Consider the following 10,847-nt stretch of genomic DNA (forward strand, 5'->3'; position numbering starts at 1 on the left):
GGGTGTTTGTGCTAACATAATTATACTCAAATCATAAGCTACCACCCTCGTTGAATTTTGAACTCGATGGTCACGTCGTATTCATGGGTTACCTCCTGAACAAGGTGGATTTGTTACCCCTACATGGAGAGTGCCTATCGGTGCTCAATACTTAGACCAACACATTGTCTTGGAATCTATACCTGGTCCTTTAGATAGTGACTTGATTTCTATCAAGACTTTGAAAAACGACTTTGACACCCCTATCAATCCACCGTTGATAGATCCTTTAGGACCAGAATTATTGTGGTTAAATCCTGACGATTCCACAACTACCTACATTCACGTTCCTTTTTCGTACTTTACCCTATGGTGGAGTCTAAGACATCCTTACCTTCTACATCAATAGTATCATCTACCATGGCATCTTTGCCACCTATTAATGTTGCTATACCCACTCCTTCGTCCACACCTCTTACTTATTCTTAGAGCATTCCACCAGTTTCTTCTATGAATCCTGTAAATTTCTTAAATGTTTCCATGCCCCCACCATCTCCTATGCCGACCATGGCACCTCATTCTAGTCAGCCGGTAGGTTTAGGAATCTTTGCACCGCATTTTTCCTAACCAACTATTCATGTCCCTCAGTTAGGCATGGTTACTTCTAGTAATATGTGGGGAGGATAAACAGTTGTCCCTGGTCATTATGGGGGCAACATCACTTCTGGTATGTCACAAGCTTGATACAATTCACTTTTTGGAGGGTCGCCACCTACTAGTACTTTTACTGGGGGGCTATTTTACCTAAGGGAAACCTCATTCCTAGTACCGTGTCTCACATGGGTTATCCTCCTTATGTTGGTGCTAATGTATAGAGTGGTACTTCTTCTATCCATGGGTACAAACCCATCAACAAACATGCGTTTGGGGGTCCTTTTCTCTTTGGCGGTACTTAACCTGGGGGGAAACCTCCATTTACTAGTCATGCTAGCCCCCAACAATTCTATGTCAAGGCAAACCCTTTTCTTCACCAGTAGGTTCATCATTCCACTCCTTATATGGGGGCACCACATGGTTGGTGAGGGGCCTATCCCGACCATGACCCATTTAGTCAGCTTCAAAACCTTTTTTTATCTTCCCTCGATTTACTGAATTTTTCAAAACTAACTAATGATCCCATCTGTTATAATATTTAGTGGCCACCGATGCCTGCCAAATGACCATCCGATATTCCCAATTTTAGAGGAAAGCCTCGAGAGAATCTATCCATGCATATTACCACTTATCATTTGTGGTGTTCATCCAATTCTTTGGTGGATGGTTTTGTTAAACTTCACTTATTACAACATATGTTGACTGGGGATGCCGCAAAGTGGTAAATCGAGTTAGATACTGCATCCTATGGTGACTTTGCCTCCCTTGATCAAAGTTTCTTGACACACTTCCAATTTCCAACTTAGTATGATATCAACTTTGACCTCTTGTGTAATTTCAAGCAAGATGACACCACGTTACTCTTTGATCATAGTCATGAGTTGGGTCTTCGCAAGTGGTTAGTAAGAACTAAGTTACTTGATGAGATCTTACGTAAATGGTTCATTCAATCTCTCCAACCTCTGACTGTGAAGGATGTGTCAATGTTTTGAGTTGTTATCAATGAAAAAGCTATTTTGGCTACCCAATAGTTCGATCTCATCTATCCACAATTGTGTACGCTTTACGAAGTATTTCCTGATGCCCCTCGACCTTCTACTGATCCTCCCAAGCCTGTTCCTAGCCCAAATGACAATGGTGTGATCAAGTTCGTTTCTGATTCGGTGAGCCAACTTGCTTCCCAACTTGGGCAATTGATTGTTACATCTCAAGCCCTAAAAAGTGCGTATGGATCTGCTAAAGCACCCCCTCCTGAGCAGTCCATCGATGTTCTCACGGTGAATTCCACTAAATCGAAGAAAAACCAACAATCAGATGGTAAAAATAATAATAAGAGGAATACAAAAAGAGTAAAAATGCTCAGGAGTCTCAACCCAACCCTCAGAGTTGGGGAGGGGGCACTAGTGAACGTCGATGTAAAGTCAAGTTCCTGTGTAAAATTTGTCAAGGTGACCACCTTACTCATGAATTCCCTCAAATGGGTGAATTCCATAAGCTTCTTTCACCATCATCCACTCAACAGCCTATCATTTTGACTCATCCATTCCCTACACAACCTGAGCAACAGATTATTGGGATGGGACCCCCAGGTCCAATTTTGTCTAGGTTTTGGATTTTTCATTATTGTAAAGTCTCTGCAATTTGACAAGTGGAGCGTGTAAAACGATAAGAGTCAAAAAGGGCTTGTAGGAAGGTCAATTCCCCTTATTTTGTAAATGGATGGGTTGTTTTGATGATACAATGACCTCCGCCCATGGTTTGCAGACCATGGTAATGTAATGTAAAAGATATAAAAGGGAGTCATCTAGAAAAATTTCTTAGTTCCTCGATGGGATTTTGATTCTATTTTGTCTATAACTTTGTATTCTGGCAAAGGGGAAGGATCTTGCAACTAAGTGTGTGGAGACCTTGGTAAGTCTGCAACTGAGTGTGCGGGCCCCTGCAGCTGTGTGCGCATGGTCAAAAGATGTGTATGTATTGAAGATTTGAAGTAATAAAGAAAATTTGAAGCAAATTTGTGCGTTCTATGTTTATTTATATGTTCTATGTATTTATTCTCAGTTATAATTTGATTCTATGTGATATTGTCTTAATTGCATCGTGAAGGTCTATATCTACTTTTATGTGGTAACTTAGGTATGTTAGAATTATTAGGCGAAGCTCGTAGATATAATTAAGTAGAAATTGATTTAAGTCTGTGGTTCTGGGGATAAGGGGTTGCCTCAGGCCTTAGACTAAGGAAACACCTCACTAATACATCACATAGCCTTTTGGATTCATAAACTTAGTTCTAGCATGCCCCAATACTGCCTCGGGTGAGACTGCAGTCTGCGCTAAGTGGAATGTTGCCGAAAGGTCCGTTAGTGTAGGGTTTTGTTAGTTAGCATAACTAAATCCGAACCTGGGTCCAAGCTCCCTCAAGCCAACAAATGGTTTCGTTGTCAGGGCTGGGAACTATCTGAGGGACGTGTGATGTGGTGTCCATGGATACCAACTAAGAAAGAAATCGAGAGGTGGATAGATTAGAAGTTGCACGAGTTTACAGGGCAAGAAAATTGAAATCCGTGTTGGTTCAAAGAAAGGTGGTTACAGAGATATCTCTACACAGAAGAGCATGGAATTTCCTTTTCATCATGCCCTTGTGAATTACACGAGTGGTTTTCTAAGCTAGTGAATAATGAACCTACTTGGAAACACGACGATCCTATTGTGTTGACTCCTGAACTGATCAAGTGCCTTGAAGAGTCTGATTTTAAGGTCACAAGGGTTGTTGACTATTAGATTGATAGTATTTTGGGTGGTTTCATCACTGAAATTTCAATTGACATGTTTGTATCTTATAGTGAAGCTTAATTCTGATTCTTTAAGGGTCCGAGAGGTAAGTACATGAGATCGCTAAAAACTTGGATTAAAATGTTGTTGTGCAAAAATGGTGTTATGCCTTTAAATTGATGTTTAAAAGACACCATACTAGATCTACGCAAAGCGGAAAGAGATTCAGATCTGATTGGGACAAATACACTAAAGGTGCATACAGTCCCTTGTTGGGTGAATCAAACAACGAAGAAGAAAGGACCAGCCCTAACAGACTTGGAGGTGTGCCACTGACAGAAGGTCAAGGAACTTATGAGATTCTACATCCATCCACTCTGTTGTAACATGCATTTTTGTTGCTTGTAGTACTCATTTTTCATACAAGAACTTGAAAATATTTCAAAAATAGATAAAATCAAAAGGAAGGAGTAATAATGGTATATTGGGTATGTTTTCTTTGTAAAGAAACAAGCTATAAAGTGTCAAAGATCCGGACTTGAAATATATACATTATATTTAAAAGCCCAGTGGCTCCATAAAGCGCCGAATGCATCTGTATTGGTTCATTCACCGATTACCGATTGTGATTCACAATAGCCAGACCCGAAACATATATTCATTGTATTTGTAATTTCGGTGGGTTCATTGTATCGAAAATCCCTTCATATACATGTATATGGGTTCTGCCGATTGCGATTCGCAATGACGAACCCAAAAAACTATATATTGCGTTTTATAATTCTGGTGGGTCTGCAAGGCATACGAAAAGGCGGATTTTAAGCTAAAAGGTGGAATTTTGGACAGATGCAAAGTGGTAAGCGATTTTTAGTGGAGCTCACCCAATTCCACTTATTGTTCAACACGTAGCAGCCAGGTGGAGAGAGAAAACCACTCATTTCGGGCGGGTATTCTTTGTGCTTATGTCCCACCCAAAATCTTTGTAGACCGTGAGATCTACTAAGCACAAATCAATGGCAGGGATTTAAAAATCACATCACAAACATTATATGAGTGGAAAAGGCATGTTTTATGGCATATTTCTATTATAAAAGGTATATAATAGAAATCACACCGATATGAAGGATTTATGCATATGAGGCTTAAGGGTGCGTAAAGTTAAGTTTTGTGGTGATATATCATTTGAAAGGACCGATTGTGATTTACGGTGGAAGTCAACGGAGCAATGTACGGGCAGATTTGACAGATTTATAAAGTAAGATTAACTCTTTTTGAGTTCCGTATTAAGCAAAGGTTCGCGTTAATTTCACTATGTAAAGTGGAAAATCAGGGTTAGAGCCAATTCTGAAGAGGAAGAAAATCAGGTATGTTTTCTTTGTATTTTGGCCAATCAAAACACTCGATTCATATGTAAGCCTAGGTTACACAAGCTAAACACATTTAATTATGGCTAGAATGAATTAAACATCATTAGGGCATTTACAGAGGAATTCGGTAGCGAATTATCATAGAAAGCAAGTAGTTATTGTCCTCTTCTGAATTCAGTTATGTTCCTCTTATTTCATGTTCTTTGAGGTGTCTTTTGCCCTTTGTAAAATTCTATAATAGTTTTTACTTCATGTAGTTAGAGAAGCAGTTGAATAATTTGGGCAGTTTCAAAAATCAACAACTATTCCACAATGTATATAAATATGAAAATTTACAAAGAAATGGTTCAATTTTGGAGAACCCGGAGACTAGGCCACTGTATTCCTCATATAATTGTTGATTAATGAAAGAATCAGAAGTTTCCATGAATTGCTGGTATAATTTTGTAACCCTCTCTATTATGTGTCATCTTATGTTTTCTTCTTTCAAGTATAGTAATGAAGCGGCTGGTCTTTATTTGCTTATGTAGATAAACTTAAAATTCCTTAAAAGAGCGCTCCTATACTTGAATTTTTCACCTTCCTTTCTAAGTTATAGATAATAGTTTCTGTGAAAGATCATCATATTATCTTTAACTTCTCCAAGAGTCATAGATAGTAGCTTCTGTGTTAAGCAACATATTGTCTATGATTCGGTTCTCATTTTCATAATTCTTTAAGTTACAGATAGTAGTTTCTGTGAAAAACCGGCATATTATCTTTAACTTCTCCTTCAAGCTTTCTTCACTCATCATTTATATCTAGCAACAAATGGCATTCTGAGATGTTCCGGTCATACATCTATTAAGGGTTAAAAGACCAAGTTTGCCAAGTCCTTCATTTGAGAACACAACAAACAATAAGTGATAGTAAATAATATTTATTAATGTCTTAAGCACAATTTCTCTACAGCCAGGAAATTGGTTTCTTAAGGTACAACACACTCCATCTCCACCTCCATCACCACCTCATACACCAATGCCTCCACCCCCACCTCTACCTCCACCTTGATTCTTCAGTATGGCGAATACAGACAAAATGATTGTATTCAAGGGACATGGATCAGAAGATCCTGATCAGTTTTGGTTCTTATTTGAAGCTACGTGGAAGGCACAACAGATCAATGATAATGACATGAAGAAAGTGCAAATGGTTACAACACTATAGGATAGAGATATTGCAAGGTATATCAAATATAGCATAACCAATCCAAATGCTATGTTGGGTGAGACAAATACTATGCTGAACACAGAATTTAGAAAGTTGAAATCGGAGGCTCATTGTGTTACTGAAATAAATGTGATCAAGCGAACAACTAACGAGTCTCCGTGGGATATGGATCAGATGTTGAAGTGCTTACTGAGACAAGATAATCTTCATATTTCAGACGCACAAGATAAGGAATGGTACACAGCTTTTCTATTGCCACATTTAAGACTGCCATTGTCTAAACAAAATATCAGATCTCCAGCCAAAGAATTAGAGATTACGATGAATCTGGAGGCTTCACTGATCTAGGATACGAATATAGGAGTACAAAAAAACCAGTCACAGTTAGTAATCTTGCATATGGAGTTGCGGGATATAATGAAAGGAAAGGAGGTTCAATAGGACTATGCCATGAAGTTTGGTGCATGAAGTGCAAGGTTATAGGCCATTATAAGGATCAGTTCCCTATGTATCAGGATTATATAGTTTTTGGATGTCCTAACCCAATGAAACCATAATCTCTTGCTGGATCAAGCACTAGTTCCAACATCTGGTGCAGTATCTTCCAAGTACTAGGAATGCATACGGCAAAAAATTGTTATCTATTAGAAAAGTTTGTGCAGTCACCAAAGCAACTCTTCAGCAAATTTTGTAAATCAATCGGCCATCATGAATGATATTGTTGAAGCTATGATTTGATGTAGATAGAACCCCGATGTATAGGATGCAGGATGAAACCCGTGCACATAATGATCAAGGCTCACCTACGGCTCGTGGAGGATTCCAAGGACGTGGAAGGGGACAAGGAGGGGCGCTAGAAGAGATCAAGGCAAGATCATCTGCTACAACTATGTAGAGCCAGGACATTCTATCAGATTCCAACTCATCCTTCTTGTCAATACTGTAAGTATTTTGATCATGTTATAGAAGAGTGTCATTTATTAATAACAAAGATGTAGGAAAATAAGAACCAACGACCAAAGTAGAAGACTCAGATGATGTGATCCAAACCATGCAAAGACAATCCCAGTGTCAATATAGTAATGCAAAGTGGTATATCCACTGGTGAAGACAATGTGGAAGGTAAATTAGATACATGGGTTTGTAGGGATGGTGAAAAGAATGTTGGATTTTACTTACATAGAGAAAAGGAGACGTTTATGGAGGCAAGAAATTTTTTTATGGATCGAGTTGATTTTATGTCTAAAAATTAAAAACCAATAGTCCCATGAAGAGAGAAATCTGAAGAAAGTACTGTGACAAAGAACTCTGATCCCACAGTGCTGAAATCGTTTCTACAGACATGCATGAAGTTGTTGAGGGACTAGAAGGAAGTTGAAGGACTCCAATAACTGATAGATAATTGCACTAGTAAGGACAAGCCACTCCCAAAACAATGTGCAATAAATAAGGTGAACCAGAGCAAGAAGAGGGCTGGTAGGGAAAGGTGGTTAACAACACAAATTGGTGATTTTGATATGGACCAAATAATTCTAGACTTGGGATCTGACGCTAATGTACTGCCAAAACAAACTTGGGAACATTTGGAGAAACCTAATTTTCAGTGGTCACCAATCCAACTGTGCATGGAAAATCAACAAAAGGTAATTTCGATGGGATGCCTACATAAAGTGGTTGTAGATATTGAAGGAGATCATGTGCTCATAGATTTTGAATTTATTGAAATAGTAGATGATAGTAATCCATACCCGACATTTCTCGAGATTGATTGGGATTTCAACATGAATTCTATTATTAATTTGAAGAAGCGAAGCATGGTATTTGAAAATAATGGACTTTGAATAGTCATTCCATTGGATCCAACGAAAGGTGTGTGATACACAAAACTAGTATATGATGAACATGATGATGAAGAAATTAATCACATATATAAGCTCATTGTGCACAACAAAAACTGGATTAATCCCACTATATATGGATGTATCAGTTAGGAGAAGGATATTTTGTGCTAATCAAACTCAAGTGAAGAATTAGAAAACTGTTAGAATCAGTTGTATGAGGTCTCTACACTACGATGCAATAGGCTTACAAAGTCTCTACATTGTATATCAACTGAGGTACATAAATTACCTTATTATGATGGGTTAGACAATGTCAATACTTTTCCTGACCATTTTGAAAGAGACGTAATAGAGGAGCACAGGTTCGAGGCTCTAGATTTGGCTTTAAGAGCTATGCCTCTAAGATGGTGGGGAACCCGCAAGGATAACATTGCTAATTGGAAGGAATATTGTGGGTTGATGAGATTAAGATTTGGCTTTGCAGCAACACGGATCAATGAAAAGTACATAGGTAAGGATGAACTACACAAACATCTGGCTCGATGGACTAAGGCTTGGGGTGAGGTACCTCAACTGGAATGGGTACATATCTTTATTCATACTTTAGATGTTACATTGGAAAAATAGTATTTGGAGACAGAGCTATGATGCGGGACCGCTGATTGGGATGAAATGAAGGAGATTTTTCTGCTTACATTCAACTTTGAAGATGCATTGGAATGCATTGAAGGGGTCAAGTGATTAAGGAAGCGATCTTCTGAACACCAATAGAACCTACAACTTGGATGCAACCTAACTGGAGAGTGCAACTATAACATGCAATGGAATTATACAATGTTACTACAGAAGAAAGTGATGAGGATCCATGAAATATCAATGTTCGTGAGTTAAAAGGACTACTTGAAGTAGCAAGACCTGATGCAAAGATCCCTGATATCTCATAGTGGGTAAAGAAAAACAAGTAAATATTAGTTTATAAGCATAACCAAAGTTTGGGCACATTGGCGACCATTGGGATGAAGACACAGTCAGTAAGGTTCTTGAATTACTGCATGAATATTAGGACTTATTTCCAACAAAATTTTATGAATTGAAGGCCATAGTAGGTGATTTGGGTGTGATGAAGATCAATTTAAAACCAGACGTGAACCCAATTAAGAAGCACCCATATCGAATGAACCCCAAGTATAAGGAAAAGGTACGAGAAGAGTTGGATAATATGTTGTTGTCTTGTTGGGGCTTGACCCAAGTTCAGAGGTGATTTAGCCAAACAAATCTCGGTACTACTGGCCCTTTCGGCAACAGTCCGCGGAGCACAGACTGAGGTCTCACCCGAAGTAGTAGGGGAGGGTGCTAGAACCAGGTTTCCACACCCTGGAGATGTCTGATGGTTTCAAGTGGTCCACGGTTTGACCCTATGCGGACGTTGCTATGCGCACTTACCCATTCCTCACAGCTGGAGACGCTACCTTCACGCAACCCTACTTGGTGGCCGAACAGAGTTATTACCCAAGTCCTTACTAGTAATCCAATATTAGTTGATTAACTTAGCTTATTTGTAGGTTTTCAGTTATACTTAACAAGATTCACCATTCATACAAGTGCACACAATAAAGAAATAGTATATTAGCAAATGATATCAAACATATAATAACTCGGAACGGATACACATAATTGGTAACAAAACCTTTCTTTATTAATCTCTTCTCTGATTACAGACTCGAATCTACCCTGTGCACTCAACTGCAGGGGTCCACGCACTTAGCTACGGACTCTACTAGGCCTTTGCGCACTCAACTGTAGAGCCTTCTCCTACTCTATGACCCAAAGACACACTTCGCACTGTGACTCAATCACTTAGACTTTTCATTCTTCTCCTATATCATCTTCTATCTCCTATCTACACTTAGAGCCTTGATCTATTTATAGAATCCCATGGTCCGCGGACCATGGGTAGATCTATCTAGCTAACATTACATTACAAAACTAGGGCAGACAACCCTATGGCTCTATTGTACTTTCGCGCCCCGCACCCGCAATTCGTGGAGCTTTACAACAAGATTAACTCAAAACTTGGGCTTTGAGCCCCAAAACATGCCATGGGGGGGGATTCCATGCCCAACAGGTCCCCAACACAAACATCATGACTCGCCCTCGAGTCACTCTGTCAGCGCGGAAATCTTGGTGCACAGTCCCTCCAATTGTTCTCAAATGGTACTGATATCCGCAGCACACTGGGCTACTTCTTGTTGAACCTACTGCATCTGTTCTTTTGAGACCTCTGTGTCCGGCATGCTTCCCTTGTGCATGCATCCCTTGTATGTGCGAGAGATTTCCTTCGATATGCACTGCGATTGTGAAGGCCTTGTCAATCCATGGTTGAACGCGTGCTTTGAGTACTGCTTCCTTGTGTTGCGCCGTGTCCACCTACTCCTTCAGTGCCTTAGCTTGCTACATCATCACAAGCCACTGAGTGAGGACAACTGTCTGCGCAATTCCTTGGATACTATCGTATTGTTGCTAGATTTCTCGCACCTCTATCTCTAAGCACTGGATGTCGGGGTCCTCCTGCAAAGTCGTAAGGACCTCAAGTTCCTATTCCAACATTCTGGTATAGTCTCACACTACACCCCCAATATATTCCATCCCTACTACGATAGCACTAGCGCATTGTTCTCTAACTTCCAGGGGAGTGGAAAGTTGTGCCTTCAACCGCAGTTCGGCAATCTGAAGATTCAACTCCAACTAAACCTTTGTCATTTCTTCCCGGGCCTCGCAGACTTCGATTGCTAATCTGTGAATCCACACTTCTATCAGTAGATCTGCTGGGATGGCCAGCTCTGGGACGCGTCAGCAAGCGTCATCTACCACCTGCACCAACTATTGGTTCTACGACACTAATTCATCGCACTATAGACTGAGTTGTCCCATGTTGATCTTTTGTTCGTTGAGAACTTGGATCATGTGGCTCTCGATGCTTAGTGCTCTACTCAAATGCTCAACTCTCAAATGACCAAGTCTTGTT

This window comes from Pinus tabuliformis, chromosome 9, assembly GCF_031772625.1.
Source record: "Pinus tabuliformis cultivar Carrire ecotype Pingquan chromosome 9, CPIR1, whole genome shotgun sequence".
Classification (NCBI taxonomy): Eukaryota; Viridiplantae; Streptophyta; class Pinopsida; order Pinales; family Pinaceae; genus Pinus; species Pinus tabuliformis.